We start from the raw sequence: 16300 nt of genomic DNA, 5'->3' as shown, positions 1-16300 counted from the left end.
TTGTGTAATGTTTCATTATGTGCAAAGCGAGTGTTGCAGAGAGCACGCAGCGAGAGAGAAATGGAAATCAACGTGGATGCGCTGATTTTATCTTCACTCTATAGCAGGCTCAATAGCATTACTTAGCAGACAAATGAGCTTACATTCGGTCAAATATTAGCTCCGAAGATGCATGGGCTCTTATTCCTGCTCTCTTCCCCCCAAAAAATTAACTCCCCGGAGCTCTGTGTCACATTATGATTCTTTTTCAAATTGCCCCTTTCAATGCTGAAAGCGGACTGAGTATCGCTAGAGATAGTATCGCTAGCCTCAGTTTAGTAGCTGTATTCTCTCGGAATTTTTTTTTGCCAGATGTAGTTTTTCCTTTTGTCTTTTTGCCCCGTCCCCGTCGATCACACCCCCACCCCACCCCACCTCCAGCCCGTTTCTCATTGAAGACTATTGTATCAAATAAAAGCATTTTACTTTGATAAATTGCAAAGTCCTAGCCACAGCCTGTACGTCTTCCGATTGATAAGCTCTGAAACCGAAAGTATTCTCTCGGAGGCAGCTCCGCGTCTGGCAGTTTCACATCGCCGTCGCCTTCTGCAGATTTACACCCAGCTGCCACCGAGATTCCGTGGGGAGGCTGGGCAGACTCGGAAAATGAGCTGAAATTCCCATCCAGATATTTTACAATTTCCTGGGAAATTTCATTCTTCGAGCCGGGAGGGGTTACTTGGAGTAGGAGTTTGTAATTCAAAATCCACTTAAGTAGACCTTTGATGAAGATTTCAACAGCGTTAATTTTCACAATCCCTTACGGGATGGGGATCGAGTAACTTGGGCTCTTTATATTTACAAACACACGCACAGACACTCACGGTGACTTCCAACGAGCACGAGGCGCCCCTCAATCTTCCAGGGAAAGCGCAGACGAAGGGACCCTATCCCCAAGTAGATAGCTCGGGCTGCCGTTTGAACCGTTCTTCCAATCTTAGAAATCAAGCGTCCACCATTCCCTTCTCGAAACGCCCCAGCAGCCTCGGGCAGGCAGAGTCAAAGCGTGGACAACCCCACACAATATTAAAACAGCCCATCTGCATACAGTGTACAACATTTATTTACATCGGTAATTAAATTCATTACAATACATAAATTCATCACAGATAGCGATTGCTAATAACCACCCTTACAGCTTGAACATCGATTGTGTTTTCATCATGTTGCTGAATAGTAAATTGATAATTAACAGCTATGAGGAGCCACAACATGCATGTAGCTGGAGCGCCAAGCCCTTGCATAAGTTGGAGTTTGAACACCCAACTTCACTTTCCCAGTTTTAAAAGTATGGATGTGACAGACTCACTCCGTTATGGAAAACCGAAAGCAAAGAACGGGACTTGTTTTAACATCCACTTCAACATCAAAAACTGACAGGCCGTCAGAAACAAAAAAAACTCCTAAAATTGTTGCTCAGTTGTAAAACGATATTTGATTTGGATTCTTTAAGAAAAAATAAACAGAGCGTGCATCTCTCGCTAGATTTTATTTCCTCTATACATTGGTTAAGGGCGAATCTTCCTATACATTGTCGAAGGATTTATCGAGAAAACGCCATATCCATTCAAAAAGAAAAGTCGCAAAATATTCACAACACAAAAAAATGATGGACATGCATTCGAATTTCCTGGGCCGCCCACTTCCCATTTAATGAAAGATGAGAATTTATACATGAAGAGCTTGTACGTGTTTAAGTGAACAACAATTGTAAATGAGAATGTAGTGTAAACGCGTGACAAAAGCTAGTTGTTAGGAACTTGGCCATTTTTGAGTTGCTTTACACTCCTGGTGTTAAAGCAGTGCTGATATTTTGTTTAAGGGTACGCTTTAATTGACTCACTGAAGGCAGCGCGATTTATCACATAGCACACCCTATGCGCCTGGGAGTAAGCATGTTCAATAATGAAACTTGATGTTAAAGGTGTGAGTTCTGACTGTGAATATCAGATCTGTTTAATTTTCCATAGGATATTCCAAATGTGTGGCGAGGGAATCGGGATTCGAAACCAGATCTCTTTAAAAACCCTCTGCCCCATCAGCACAGACACTGAGCTGGATATTGTCACCCGAGCATCTTTTTGTTTTGCAATATATAAATAAACCAGAACGCGGGGAAGGGTATCTCCCCTTCTCCAGTTGATCTGAAAGCTTTCCACGTCGAGCTCGTCGTGAACTCTCTTTAGTTCGTAGTGTCTGTGCTGCATTCGATAGAACTAAAAAAAAATCAACCAGCAAAAATTCCCGTGCCAGGAGGAATACACTGGTAAAGGCATCACGCAATGCTCAAGGTACTGGGAACTTTACATAAAATAATGCACAAATGCACGTGCGCTGTTTTTCAATATGGAAACTTGTTTTCTGGTGAAAACTGGGCAGAAGATGAAGGGATTGCAGCAGAAAGGTTAACTGGACACAGAGTTCAAGTGGAATTTATTTAGTATGGTATAGTGTGGTCACACTGGTTCCCTAACTCTCGTAGCAATCTATTTTTAAAGAAACGATGAGAATTTAGCTGGTCAGATGTTCGGTGATAAAAGGCCCTCGGTTTTAGTAAATTGTGGCGTGCTTACAGATTCATTTATAAAATAAATAAAAGGAAAGATTTAGCACAAATTGGCTTCACAGACGCCACAAAAGAGGCTTCACGGCCGTGAAAGGAGATTTGCTATCTTTATTTTCAATCATTTTGGCAAGTTTCCTTCATGCGATTATATGTGAGTAACTTTATGATACCGTTTGAGAGCGCCATCGCACAATAAAGGGCCCATTATGCAAAATGTATTTTTTTTTACTGTTGATAAAAAGCTTTTCGAGCAGAAGGAAGGAAATGTCTGACCTTATGAGGTATTTCGGTTTTTATACGTTTCTTTGATTTGCCGTTATAGTCACTTAGAATGTCCATACTAAGTACGAGCAGCATCTGGAACACTTTCACCTAACTGATGTTAAAAGTAGTCGTTATGGCTATCAGTAGGTTCCAACTTATTAAAGCTAAAAGCAGATCTCTCTTCCTCACTCCGCTTCACCCCCACCCCCGCAATAAAAATGCCGCATTTTCGAAGCGTGATCTGTCCAGATCTCAGCAAATTCCTCTAAAACGCAAAAACATTATGCGGACTGAAACATTCACGGACTGCAGACTGTTTTTCGGTCTTTTCGAGCCCCGTTTACTTTTACGTTTTTCTTCAATAAAATGCATCGTAATGAAGCAGCCGTGCCAATAGCTTCTTGCATTTACGAGGGTGACCTCAACAGCTTATAATGCAACACAGATGCAATGTCCTATTAGAGAGATTTCTCACATTTGCTCAAAGCTCGGTGGATTAAAGTAACAGTCTCTCTCTTTCCGAGACTCATTTGCAACCTATCCCGAAATCACACAGCAAAGGAACAGCCCGGTGCCTTGCTCATTTGAATTTCAGTCACTTCAGAAAAAAAAGGGCGCTATTTCCTCTCTGAAACACATTGCCATTTTATTGCATGAAGCTGCTTTCTGACGGTCACGCTTCCGAATCAAGATCCAAAGTCCACTGGTTGGTTGGTTCCGAATTTGTGAAGCCGGCCTAAAATTGACAATTCATAGCAGGGGTGGGGGGAGCGGGACGTGATGCTGGACTGTAGGTGTTAACACGTTTAATGTCTATTTAGCTCTGTAGCTCAGACCCATGTTGTCAATCCGCACACAAGCTCACAAAACGACAGCCTACGCAAAACCACAATATTGGGAAACTTTAAATAGACACATTATATACAATATTGCAACAATCATTTCCATTCCCACATTTATCTGATTACTTTTTTAACACCTATCATTTCTTCCCGAGCTGCCTTTTTTTATATAACATCATTTTTGTAAAAAGAAACGTCTTGTTTCTCTTTCTTCCCCTTTTTATCCTCCCAGCGTTTTGCCTTGCATTGCAAACATGCATTGCGTAGCCTCCGGCCGCTGGTGACAAATCCTCGTTCCGGTAGTTGGATCTGGGTGTAAGATCGAAGGAAACTGTCAGTCAGTGATGCTTCATTGATCACGCACAATCCTCTTTGCAGGACTTGCCTTCTTCAACAGCCATCAGTCATTTTGCATTAATTATCCTATCCACTGGTCCTCCAGGCTTCAACAGGCCTCCTCTGTTGGTGTAAAACGAGAGAGACAGAAGGCAAAAAGGAGAGAATTACAAGTTAGAGAAAAGGGGAGTAAGAAATCCAAAGATGCACAAGTTTACACAAACGTGTATAAATATATGAGACTGGCCTAGTTTTGCAGCCATGGCGACACAGAATTGGAATTAGAAAAATTATTTTTTAAACCCACCTCCAATAGTATCCTTCCCTTTTCTTGAAACTGCTGCGTTGGAGAATGAAGTCTGCCCAGGCGGATGCGAGCACACACACACACACCATGTGTTTTCAGCAAAGCACATAGCTCTCCAAACTTCCTTTTCGCGCCTGGCATTGTATATTACATTTCTTCACCCTATAGCGCGTACAACTGCTTATTCTTCCAACTTATTCGGATCTCATATTTCCCTTTCTTTTCGAATGCTTTTTCTCAGTAAACTTTGAAATCATAATTTCCCCCTTGGACACAGTTGTCCCTTTTTTATTTTACTGACACGCTTACACATGTTAAACGACTTTAAAGTTTTCTTCTATTCAATCTTTGCTGCTTTCCTTGATTCTGTCGTTGTAATCTTTGCGGCTCCTTCCTGGTGTTGGAAAAGTCTGCTACTTCACTCTTCCTGTTTCCTTTCACAGCACTACTTTTTGTCTTGCAGTTGTTCTGTCCCAGTCTGTCCATCTCTTCCACGTTGCTTCCTCACTCTGGCTCTGTTCTGCAAATTCTGCTGCCTGACGTTTCCACTGTTTTCTCTCTCTTTCTCTGTGTGTGCAACTGCTGTTCTCCCCTCACTCAGTATTTCTCTGTGAAGATCACCTTCCTCCTGCACTTACAACTTCCACTCTTTCACTCTTCCCCCTTTTCTGCTCCTAGGGCCATTTGGGTCTCTGTGGAGGCGGCCGCGAAACCGTCACTTCCCTTTATACCAGCTCTCCTTTAACTCGGCGCGAGGGGTGCCCCGAAACCGTCGCCGCGCCCTAATTGCTTTTCATGCAGCCGGGCGCGGGCTGGCCGCCAGCCAATCAGAGGCTTGTTTACACAGTTTGATTGACAGGGATCTGGCGGGCCGCCAGCCAATGGGGGTCTTGTTTACACAGTTTGATTGACAAGAGCCCAGGATTGCTCGCTGTGCGTGCCTCATTGTACAGACAAGTTGTTGAAGCAAAGAAATCTTTTAGTGCTCGTGCTCAACTGCAACCTTTTCAGAAGTGTAGCATGTCACATAGCGTCCAGATAATTAAAAATTAGTCTTTCTTTTTTGCTTTTATTTCACAATAAGGCAGTGTATACTCGGAATTGCAGTAAGTACACATTTTTGCTACATATATACAAGAAAAGTCAAAATACAAACATGATAAAAATTAAAATATTTGTTATTTAAGTGTAACCTAATGTATTTCCGTCTTTGTTTGTTATTAAAGAAATGTAAGCAATAAACCGTTTTATTCCCCCCTCCCTCTTTTTGGCTGTAAAATACCAATTCCGTCTATGCGAAAATCCGCAGCTCTAGCTCCCAAGCGGGACGCTGTGTTAATGTGCCCGCTCTCTGTGTGCTCTCTCGCCCGGTTGGTTTCTTGAAGACAGTACGCTCTTGCAGATACCATTCATGTACTTTCACTCCATGCACCTTCTGAAATGTCTTCCTAATTTACAAAATATCTATCTATCTATGTATCTATCTATCTATTTATATATATATTTATATAACAATGTGAAATATTTATAACGGCCGCTGTGCCATTTGCTTTTATCAAGTCGTCATTGAGAGGGAGCGGTCTTAGCTGCTTACTGCACAGTAATGAGGCGAAATGTCCCATTCATGTTCAGTATTTGGAAAGAGGATATCATCTTAGAAAACCTTAAACGTACAAAAGCCGTAAGGATGAGTAATAACTTTCACCGCTGTGTTGTCGGCGAGAAAATAAACACCTGGATTTTAATTTGAAAGCACAGCAGTGTTAGACAATGAGACGGAGCACAGAAGGAAACAGTCGTCATATTGTGCTGAGAATTGATAGTTGGACTCCCCACATTAGAAAGACGGGCATTTTACTCCACCGGATTCCAACTATTTCCAAAACGTAAAACGTAGCCTGTCGATTAATTGCTACATCCTCGTGCACAATACTTTATATTGCAATCTGGATAAGAGCATGCGTTAGCTTCAACTGTAGGACGCATTGTAGTCTACATTATGTGGGTTTCTATATATTCGGCGGTTTTATAAATAAAGCTGACTTTTGCGATAAGGAAATTGATTGAGAAGTGGGGGTGTAGCAGGATGGGGGTGGGGTAGTGCCGTTATACTAGATTTCCTTCACATGAATGTCTCTGTTTAGTATTTAAACTATTTCTCACAGCTCTCTATGTAACTACGAGTGTCTTGTGGCAGTAGTAATTTCATCCTAAAATTGATGTCAGATGGAAAAGGGAGAAGAGGGAAGGGAGGGAGGAATGCTGAGAAATAGGGGAGAAGGATGAAAGACCGACGACGGGCGAGTGAATGAACGATAACCTCCCGCAGTAAATGGTTCGTGCATACCGGGTGAGCGCTCGCCTCAAAGTGGGGGTGTCAATATATCCCGGACATCGAACTGGACAGAATGGTAAAGAAAGGAGGGGGGGGAAAGCCGCACAAATTCTGTTGCACCAACCAATTCGTCTTAGAAACGAGGCCGTCTTTAATAAACATTTCATTGTTTAATCCTCTGAATGTCATGAGTAATTTATGTCCCCGGGTGCCGTGCGCTAAATGCAGCCTCTGTAAGTGCAGATATTTGTTTTAATTTTCTCTCATTGTGGAAGCTACTCAGTGTTAAGGTAAATCGGTGTGATTTATAAGGGAGAGTGGTTTTTTTTTAGGTATATCTATTATTAAAATAGTCTCGGGCGTTGGTTCTTCTGGTCCGTGGCTTTGAGTTTATCTTGAATCCCCTGTTCCCTGTCATTAACTGGAAATAGAGGGGGGTTTGAATGAACAAGATTGCTCGGAGTTTTCCGCTGGTGTTATTGTACTGGTTGCTGCAGTATGGCGGATGTTAGCTTCAAAGTTTCTCTGCCCCGGGTCTGAAATAAGACGTGCGACTGACCAAGTGCTTTCTCCCATTCTTTCTAGATAGAGGATGGCAAGCTTGGCTAGCTTTGCAAGCGGACACTCGGATGAGCTCGGATCAGCCTGAATCCCTCCCGGAGACCCGCCCGGCTTTGTGGATCTGTACACTGGGGGTGATCTCGGCTCCGTTATGGACGGCAGGGAATTCGCTCCTCCTCCCCACCTCCTGTCTCATGCGCTCGGCGTGGAGGCAGCTAGGGAGCGCGGCGCCCTGGCGCACCGAGCCGTCGGACGGATCGCCTCGACCGGCCACAGCACCGCACCGCACCCGGCTCACTTCCAACCTGCAAAATACTTTCCATCTCCGCTCCCCATGGCTACACATTCAGGTCAGTGAATCTTTACACAAGCTGCGTGTGTGGATGGAAATGCAAGCTGCTTAATCGCAATGAACAATTTTGAAAATACCCTTGAAAATGTACGCAAAGCATGGTCTTGTACAATCTTTTGTTAATATGCATTACTGTCGCAGGTAATTAGCACAGTTAGAAAGAGAATCGAGGTTTTTTACAACAAAAAAAATCTCAAATGGACGTGGCATAATGCTTAGTTTGAATAGTACTGCTTTATATCGCTAAACGTGCTGATGAGCACCTTACATGCTTTCGAGGAGTAGAGAGCACATCTTAGACTCCAATGCTGCTCTGCAGTACACGTTGAATACTGGGGTGTATTTTGATAGTGTACAGCAATGGGAAAATTCTGACCGTTGCGTTTCTGCACATTCTGCAGAAATATTAATCGTGCAAAGCGAAATTGAGCGGAGCCATTCAAAACGAAAGCCGGGGAGTTCGCCAATCACGTTTAGTGTGAAGCCGAGTGGCAGTGTGTCTGTCTGCGGGCTGTGTAATGGTCGAAATTCCGCCTTCTCAAATGGTTTGCGAAGTGTGATGGTGAAAATGGTTTCACTCGACATTCAGAGGCTTGGTCAAGTGTTTCTGGTATTCTGTTAAACAAATAGTGCACAGGCGTTAGAGCGAAAGGAAAGTATTCTGCCGCCTGGTTTAGAAAGGAGGCCGAATGTTCAGTTTGGTTTGGTGTACAAACGCACTCAGTGTTTCTGGAATAGACCTCATTCTGAGTATATGGTTTAATATACACGCTCATAGATTTGCCACATTACTGTGGAAGGCACAGGGTCCCACTGCTGTTTCAAAACCCCTTTCTCTAAACTCTACATTCAGATTCAAGCCTCACCGTCCTTCACAAATGTTGCTTCTCGACAGTCCCCTGTAGTAACAGCAATAACAACAATATCGAGCTTGTCAGTTCTTGGGTTTTTTTTGTCAGAGCAGATGTTTTGAATGTCGGTGTTTCTGATTTTTTTTCAGCGATGGTTTCTAAGTCTATAGTTTAGATCAAATTTCATCTTAAAACGAGAGAAGCGCGCGCACACACACTTATACACACACATACGCGTTCCTCGTGGTGCATCGCCGGAGCCGGCCGATATTTCGGTGGGGGTGTTAAAAACATCCAACATCACTTCGGTCGAGAATGCTTAGTGAAATCCTGCCCCAACACACACACACCTCTCTCTCCAGCACCCCCCAACCCACTTCAGAACTGCACGCCTCTGCGTGCATTGACAAGTTTGGCAGATAAATAACACGTTTGGTGGGTTTTCGAAGTGCAAAATACGAGGGCGCGATTCTTCACGTGTTACACGGGAAGATGCTTAAATTGCCATTCTTGAGGTACTGTCTAAAACCCCGGTCACCGTCTGCACTGCGAGGCATTCAACAAAATGAGGATTTTCTGCAAACCACATGGGTTTAAAAAAATACATTTCAACACGATATATATTAAACCAAATAATTCTGGATCCCGTGCTAGTTTTGCTTGGAGGCAAATGGTGAGCAGGTATTGCATTAGTCAGATGAAAAGGAAGGTTATTACTTATCAATGTTTGGATTGATACGTCAGTGTTAAACAATATTTAATACCGTATAGGTGAATGCAAGTTATAGCTAATGCGGCGATAAATTTGTCAACGGAAATGATCAAATTTGTGGATTAAAATCCTAATTGCGCATAAACAATTTACATCAGGGTATTTGACCAGCAAGATGACAAGTTTGTGAGGACCGTGTTTGAGAATGCTGTCACGCATTTTGAATAGACATAGTCCTGTAATGTGTTTTTTTTAACGTTTCGCTTCATGCACTTGGCACCGAGTCAAGACGTTTTATTAATCTGACTACAATATAAACCAATCGAAGCAGGCAGCCTTTACATTTTTGCTGAAGTGACCCAGCGCTCGCCATTGATTAAAGTCAAACAGCTTTGTCCTTTTTGGCCAATGTACGCTCCGTAAACACGAGAAGCCAGTGGTACACGAAAAATTTTAAGAGTTATGAATCTGTAGACATCCCTTTGTTCAGGCTTTTAACTAGTAATTGACCCTTGTATTGATAAACAATAATGACATTACAGCAAATAAAGCGTTTAGAGTAAATACATTCTTCCGTTTTAACAAAGCGTAATTGTATAAAAATTAGGCAAATTCATTTGAATTATATGTAAAAATCCTTCGTTTCATATTACCTCAAAATAGTTTACAATGTATATGTCCAAACGTGACTTAATACGAGTGAACGTAATGTCTTCACAGCTTTAAAACTTCAGGCAGTTAAAGTATGACAGTGAACACTGTCTTGAGAAAACGATATTCCTATAGTCCAAATGCTCAGGGAGCTTAATTTGATTAATGTTGATGGTAGTTTCCTCATTTAAATGCTTCACTAAAGGTTATTAAGTACAGTACTACGGACGCAGAATATCCAAGAATTTGATCCTGGCTTGTAGCCCACAGGCTCATGCAGCCGATAAAGTGTAAATCAGTGAAACAGAAGAAAAAGTTATGTCACGGATTATATTATTTAACTCGAAGTTGTTTCCATTGTTTGCATCTAGCTACCTGCTCAGGAGTCAGTTCGGTCTCTGCATACACCCCAGAAACCCAAATCCGTGTATCTGACAGATTTCCAGAGTCTAAATGATCTCGTTGTGTTTGCCATTTCAGTATTTGTTACAACAATAGTAATGCTGGGTTCAGAGGCTGGCTTTGTGTGAATGTACTGATACAGTTTCACATACAGCTCCTTCCAAAATGGAAACAGTGGGACCGTCTGCTGGTTTGATGGCGGGCCGACGTTCATGGCAGTTTCTATAATTTATTTCTTACTGTTAGTCAAGGACCACCGGTTGAAGCTGGAAATGTATATTTTTCCTATCACTGGTTCAATTTAAAGATCACAAGTGAAGATGCCTAAGTGTGAAACTAAACGTTCAAATGCCCCATTTATGAATTCCGTGTCAATGCCCCATTTATGAATTCCGTGTCAAAGGGACGGGCGGTTAGAAACGGCGATCGCCCTGTTTCCGTGACAAACAGATCACAGAAAGAACTTGTCTCGTGTTTGCTTCATCTCAGTACAATTTCATTCTTTGCCCCTTTCTGTCTTCGACGATTTCTGTGCTTTTATTTTGTTAATGTCTCCGCCAGTCGATACAAAGAATCTCATTTTTCACCTCTCTCCTGCGTTTTGCATTTCTAGTCAGCCTCAGCCAGTTATCCTGCTGGGTTTTTTTCCCCACCTCAGTGGTCACTCTCTCTCTCTCTGTTCCTCAATGGTCCACAACACATTGCCCACTTGCACCGGTTTCTTATTTTATTTGTGAAATTGTCTGTCAATAGAAAAGTAGATCAATATTTAGATAGTTTTATTAGTCAAATAGATTTATTGGACAGACAAGTCGATAGACGAGTTGATTTATTACTTTAATCAGATGAAACAGATAATGGCGAGATGCAGCTAGATCTGTGCGTTGCACTTAGCAAACAGGTATGTACATAGCACTAACGTTTCATTTTTAGGTGCTGCAGAAACAGTAATGAGTACAGGTATGTACACAGGCGGGCAAATGTCTATTTAATATCCCACAAGGAGAAGTCAAAGCTGTGCAATATGTTTGCTTAGAAACAATATATGGTATTTAATAATAATGATACCGTACTTTAAAGTCCTGGTTATTCATTAGATAAAGCCTAGTTTATACTTAATATGAAACAAGTCGTGATAGTATCAATTTGGGAGGACTGTATTGTGTATTAACTGCAGTCGACTGAATTAACAAAAAATACAGGGACTACGATTGCTGTGGGAGCACAGACTCTCTTTCTCCTGTTTTCCCTCACGCAGCAGTTGTTTTTCTGTCACTTCAGGCGATTGGACACAAACTCTTCTACCACGAGTTAGGAAATGTCCCGTCGCACTATTTTCCTTTGGCGTTGTGACCGATTCATCGAGGTTTTTTTTGGGTTGTTGGATATTTTGGTCCCCAGGAAAGAAGCTGTAAAATAAGAGCGAACTAAATTAGTCTGAGGGATCCAATTCTGGCCAAGTCTACCCGGGAGCCCACGATAACTGCGAGTGTGAAATCGCACTGTTTGGTAAAGGGGGACGTTAACAGGGCGCAATAAAAGGTTAATGCTTCGTGTGGAAAACGAACTGAGCTCAGACACGAGTAAACCTCTAATATTGGGAGAAATAGAAAGCAAAGGAAGCATTAAATAATTAAGTCACATCTTTGAAATGTTAAATTGGAATGAATACGGTCACGCCAGTGGAATATGAATTCAAATACTCCATCGCTGTTTTGTGCCAATTGCTGGAATGGACAGTTCGGTATTCCCTCAAGTGGTTTTCATTTTGCCTAAAAAGTGTGTTCAAACAGCCACGACTCAGTCCCATTGATGCAATAGCACGTGCAAAATCCAATAAAAAATATCCCGAAATGTCACCGTTTATAATAGCTATTTGAATATATATTCATATAACCCTGCATCTAAAAACACCGAGAGCAGGCAATGCCTTCCCGCAAGAGACCCATTCGGCCTCATTTCCAAAACCGATCTGAAAGCGCCTCGCCCCTTCACCGGACACTCAGCAGAAAGGCAATGTCTATATGCCGGATTGCGGCCTCATCACACCGCACACAGCCAGAAACACTGATGTAAAGTTCCCCCCCCCCCCCTTAAATGACGCTAGTTCACCGTGTTTTTGAACAAAGCAACTTCCATTTTAGGGAAAAAAAGGTTCGAAATGATACGGGGATTCTGTACTTTCCTGGGTTCTTGATGAGGTAAGAGAGTCCCCAAGCTGTATTCCAACTGGGCTAACTCCCCACCCTACACCAACAAGACGAGACGTTCAGCATTTATCCCTTAATTATTCTTTTCATTCGCAATTACAGTACTTCCTTTTAAAAAATAACTTACAAATTCCTCGACTTATCGATTCGTTTTTACAGATTTTTAACGTCCCCTGAACCCAAGGGACTGAAATATATGAAGTGTGGCATAAAGCAGAAACCAGTTCTAAATAAAAAGCACGCACTGAAAATTAAAGAACGGAGACCGCGCCGGGCTCTGGGATGGTTGTATTGCTCTCTGTTCGGTTGACGAGCGGTTCCGTCCACGAGAGTGTGGGCAGATGATCCTGTGTTGCTCGCTCGGATTATCAAGTCAAACAGCAGCGGTATTAACCTCGAAGTGTTAAATAATCGAGCGTTGCGTCAACCAAGTCGGAAACACCCCCCTTCAACATCCCAACTTCTCCGGTAAACCCCTTTTTAAAGAAGTAAAACCCTGAAATAAAACCATCCTTAAAATGATTCTCGTCCCAGTTTTTAGCACAGAGCCCAGCGAGCTAACGCTGTTACTCGCCTTTTATTTTACTCTATCCGAGACACAGAACAGCTTATTTGAATTTTCTTTGCAAAAATTTGTTTTTTTTTAAATTGAGGAGGACTCGGCGGCAGCTAAAGCTTCCGAGCTGCTGTATTGTGCAGAGTTTGAATTGAGTTCCCCGCCCTCTCTAATCTTACTATTTATTTACTCTCTAGCTCCCGCTGATCTTATTCACTCAGTCTGTTTAAAAAAGCATCGGCTGTTTTATTTTTCTCGCTCATTTACAACAGCCTCTCCCCCCACCTCTCCATTATATATTTCATCTAAAAGAGCTTTAATGAGAACATCCTTAAACTGGTTTCTTCTGACGAAATTTAATGGGCGCTATTTTATATTTTTAAAAATGCATTTTCTCTTCATAACAAAATTGTCCACACGGAAGGAGAATGCTCGAGTGAATTTCATTAGTCATTTCAAATCGCCCTCATTCCAATCGCAATGGTATTCACACGTCAGACGAGCGTTTCGTAAATGCCATGTTTAAAATAATTTGCCAACTTTAAAAAAAGCCACAAAACGCCCAAACTTTCCCCGTAACAACTTACATATCTAAGGAGAAAAAAAAACACCGGCCAAACCGTATAATGGATTGCAGATTTAGCTGTTTAAATGTTCAGTCGTGTACTCGACAAGGGGCTGTACGCTTCAATCATGGTAATCCAATCTATCCACTTATGGGTATTAGTAAATTAATAGTGAATTGTTTTATAACATAAGCACGCTTACGCTTGGAGGGAAAAAAAGATTTTTTTAACATATGTGATTAGCATTCAGAGATTTTTGGTAGTCCTTGAAATTTTGCAGTCTTTAAACTCAGTGTGTAGGTAGCAGTCCTCCAAGCAAATAGCAGCAGTTGAAGACAACAGCCTTTTTTTGTGAAAGATCAATGTTGATCATCATGGGGAGTGGATTGGAAAAAATTGGCCCCAAATTTTTTTTTCAAACAATGGACTGTTGTTAACTGTATGCTGAGTTTTAGATTCCTGGTTGAAATTTGTAAACTATAACAAAGTGGATTTACCTGGCTTTGAAATCTCTGATATATTTTATACATAATAAAGTTCACTTCAGTTTTGCTAGAGTAGCAAATGATACTGTTTGAATCTCAGTCTTTATTTTTATAAACTGTGGCCTGTGTATTTCTTCAGAGTCTTCACACTTAATACCTGCTGAGCTGAAGTGGCGGTCTTAATTTAAGACTTCAGAATCTTCTGTTGTCTTCAGCTTTTTTTCAAATATGATTTTGTAAAATTACTCCTCATTTTTAAAATCCTTTTCCTGGATTTTATTTTTGGCCATTCATCATTTCATTTGGTATTATTGTATTTTTATTCACTCATGGGAGGTGGCTGTTGCTGGCACGATCAACATGTACCTATTTCTAAATATCATTGAGGATACAGCGACGAACCCTCTTAAATGCATCTGTGTGGCTTGATAGCCAATTTCAGAAAAAAAGGATCGACCACACTGCTATGAATCTGGAGTCACAAATAGGTCAGACCCAGTTAAAGAGGGCAGATTTCCTTCCCCAAAGATGAACTGAATGAATTTTTAAGACAATCCAGTAGTTCCGTGGTCAACGTTGTTGAGACTAGCTTTTTAATTCCAGATTTATTTTATTAATTTAATCTAAATTCCCCAGTTGCTGTGGTGGGATTTGAACTTATGTCTTTATGATCATTAGTCCAAACCTCTGGATTACTAGTCCACCAACATAACCACTGTGTAACTGTACTATGGTTAACTACTGCCATTATATTACTTAATTTTTTTCATGCCACATGACAGGAAGAGGGTGTGCTTTAGTGTATGGTGCCAGGTTATGAAGAGGTCTGCAGACAGGAAAAGAACATTTTATGGAGAAATAATCATTATTTAAAGAGTAAATAATGTTTCAATATACTGCTTGCCATATATTGCTATTTAGAGTGACATTTTTGCTTGCTATTTTCATTATTTGCCAGCAAATCACCTGTGACTACAGCTTAAAAGTAATTAATTGACTGTGAAACACTTATGATGTCCCGAGGATACCATTTAAAGTGCAGATTCTTTTATTATACTGCTTTTTAAGAGCGTTTTCAAAAGTAGCATCATGATTAGAATTAATGGTTTAGTCTGCAAATCTCTTCAAATCAGTGCTTTAATTTGCAAAAATAATTTTGTTTCTGTATTTTTTTTCCGAATTAATCTTCTTCTATACCATTCAATTCACACCCATTTCTGGATTTAATACATTCAAAATGATTTTTGGATACTGCATATCATAGATGCAAAAAATGCTCAGCCATAAAACCATTCTGTCTGAAATGTTGCTAAAGCAAACATTTGTAACCATGTTGCATCAACTCTTTAGAAAATAAAATTGACTTAGTTTTAACAAATAACACTTTTTATAAGGGTCTGAAGAGTGTTTCAGCTCTCATGAGCACATTTGAGCTGTAAGTAGGGTGTGCTTGGAGTTGAGTTGAGATGAATCTTGGGAGCTATTTTTTGTGAACGTATTTTGGGAGTTGGGAATACATGTTGAGAGCTGTATTTGGATGTATTTTGGGATCTGTATTGGAATTGCATCGGCCGTTTTACCATGAGCTATAATGGCAGTTGCACTGAGGCTGCATTTGGAGTCTGTTTTGGGAGCTGTGTTGAAGATTGTATTGAGATCTGTGTCAGTAGCTGTTCTGTAGCCTTGTTGGAACTCGGGCAACTAACTGCATAAACATCCACCACATATCACACGACATGTATAGCACATAAAGTATTCATTGACATAAAACACCTAATACTGTTAGACCTATTATGCTGTGGTTTTCCTTGGGGGCCAGAGTGACCGACTATTTGATTTAGAGTGTTTACACGAGGGTGATTTGAATTACTTTGATTTGCAGCTGGTTTTAAGCTCATATCAGGAAATGAACATTTTTACTCCAAACTAAGGTAGGAGTAAATATCTGTGCAGTGTTTGTGCTTAGAGTTTTACTCAGATTTATTCAGAAAATCACAATGTATTTATAGTGTGGCCTAAGTGATGTTTAATGCTTTTCTGATTATGTATGGATAAGTGGTATGAACCTATAGAGATTAGGGAAGACAGTTTGATCTTTTGTCTATATTGAATTAGTTGTTCTCAGCAGGTGTTGGCCGTGTGGGAGATACAGTTGGCCCCACTATTCCTAGACTAGAAGAGGGGAAATCTGCCAGTGCTCCCATTCATGATCACTGCCAAGTGACCCTTCTTCAAAAGTGCTTGTTCGTGGATTTTGGTGAATTA

The 16300-nt window shown here is 41.1% G+C and overlaps 1 long non-coding RNA gene across 1 annotated transcript; it reads right to left on the bottom strand.

Moving 5' to 3' along the window:
* Window positions 1-1084: 1084 nt before the first annotated feature.
* LOC109922329 lies at window positions 1085-5093 on the bottom strand. The gene is made up of 2 exons (XR_002259567.2): window positions 4355-5093; window positions 1085-4170 (listed from the first exon to the last, which is right to left on the bottom strand). It is a non-coding gene; the product is annotated as an uncharacterized LOC109922329 (long non-coding RNA).
* Window positions 5094-16300: the final 11207 nt, after the last annotated feature.

This window comes from Rhincodon typus, chromosome 23 (assembly GCF_021869965.1).
Source record: "Rhincodon typus isolate 14 chromosome 23, sRhiTyp1.1, whole genome shotgun sequence".
NCBI lineage: Eukaryota > Metazoa > Chordata > Chondrichthyes > Orectolobiformes > Rhincodontidae > Rhincodon > Rhincodon typus.
The sequence above is the reverse complement of the archived record's forward strand: the minus strand, read 5'-3'. Positions and strand labels throughout refer to the sequence as shown.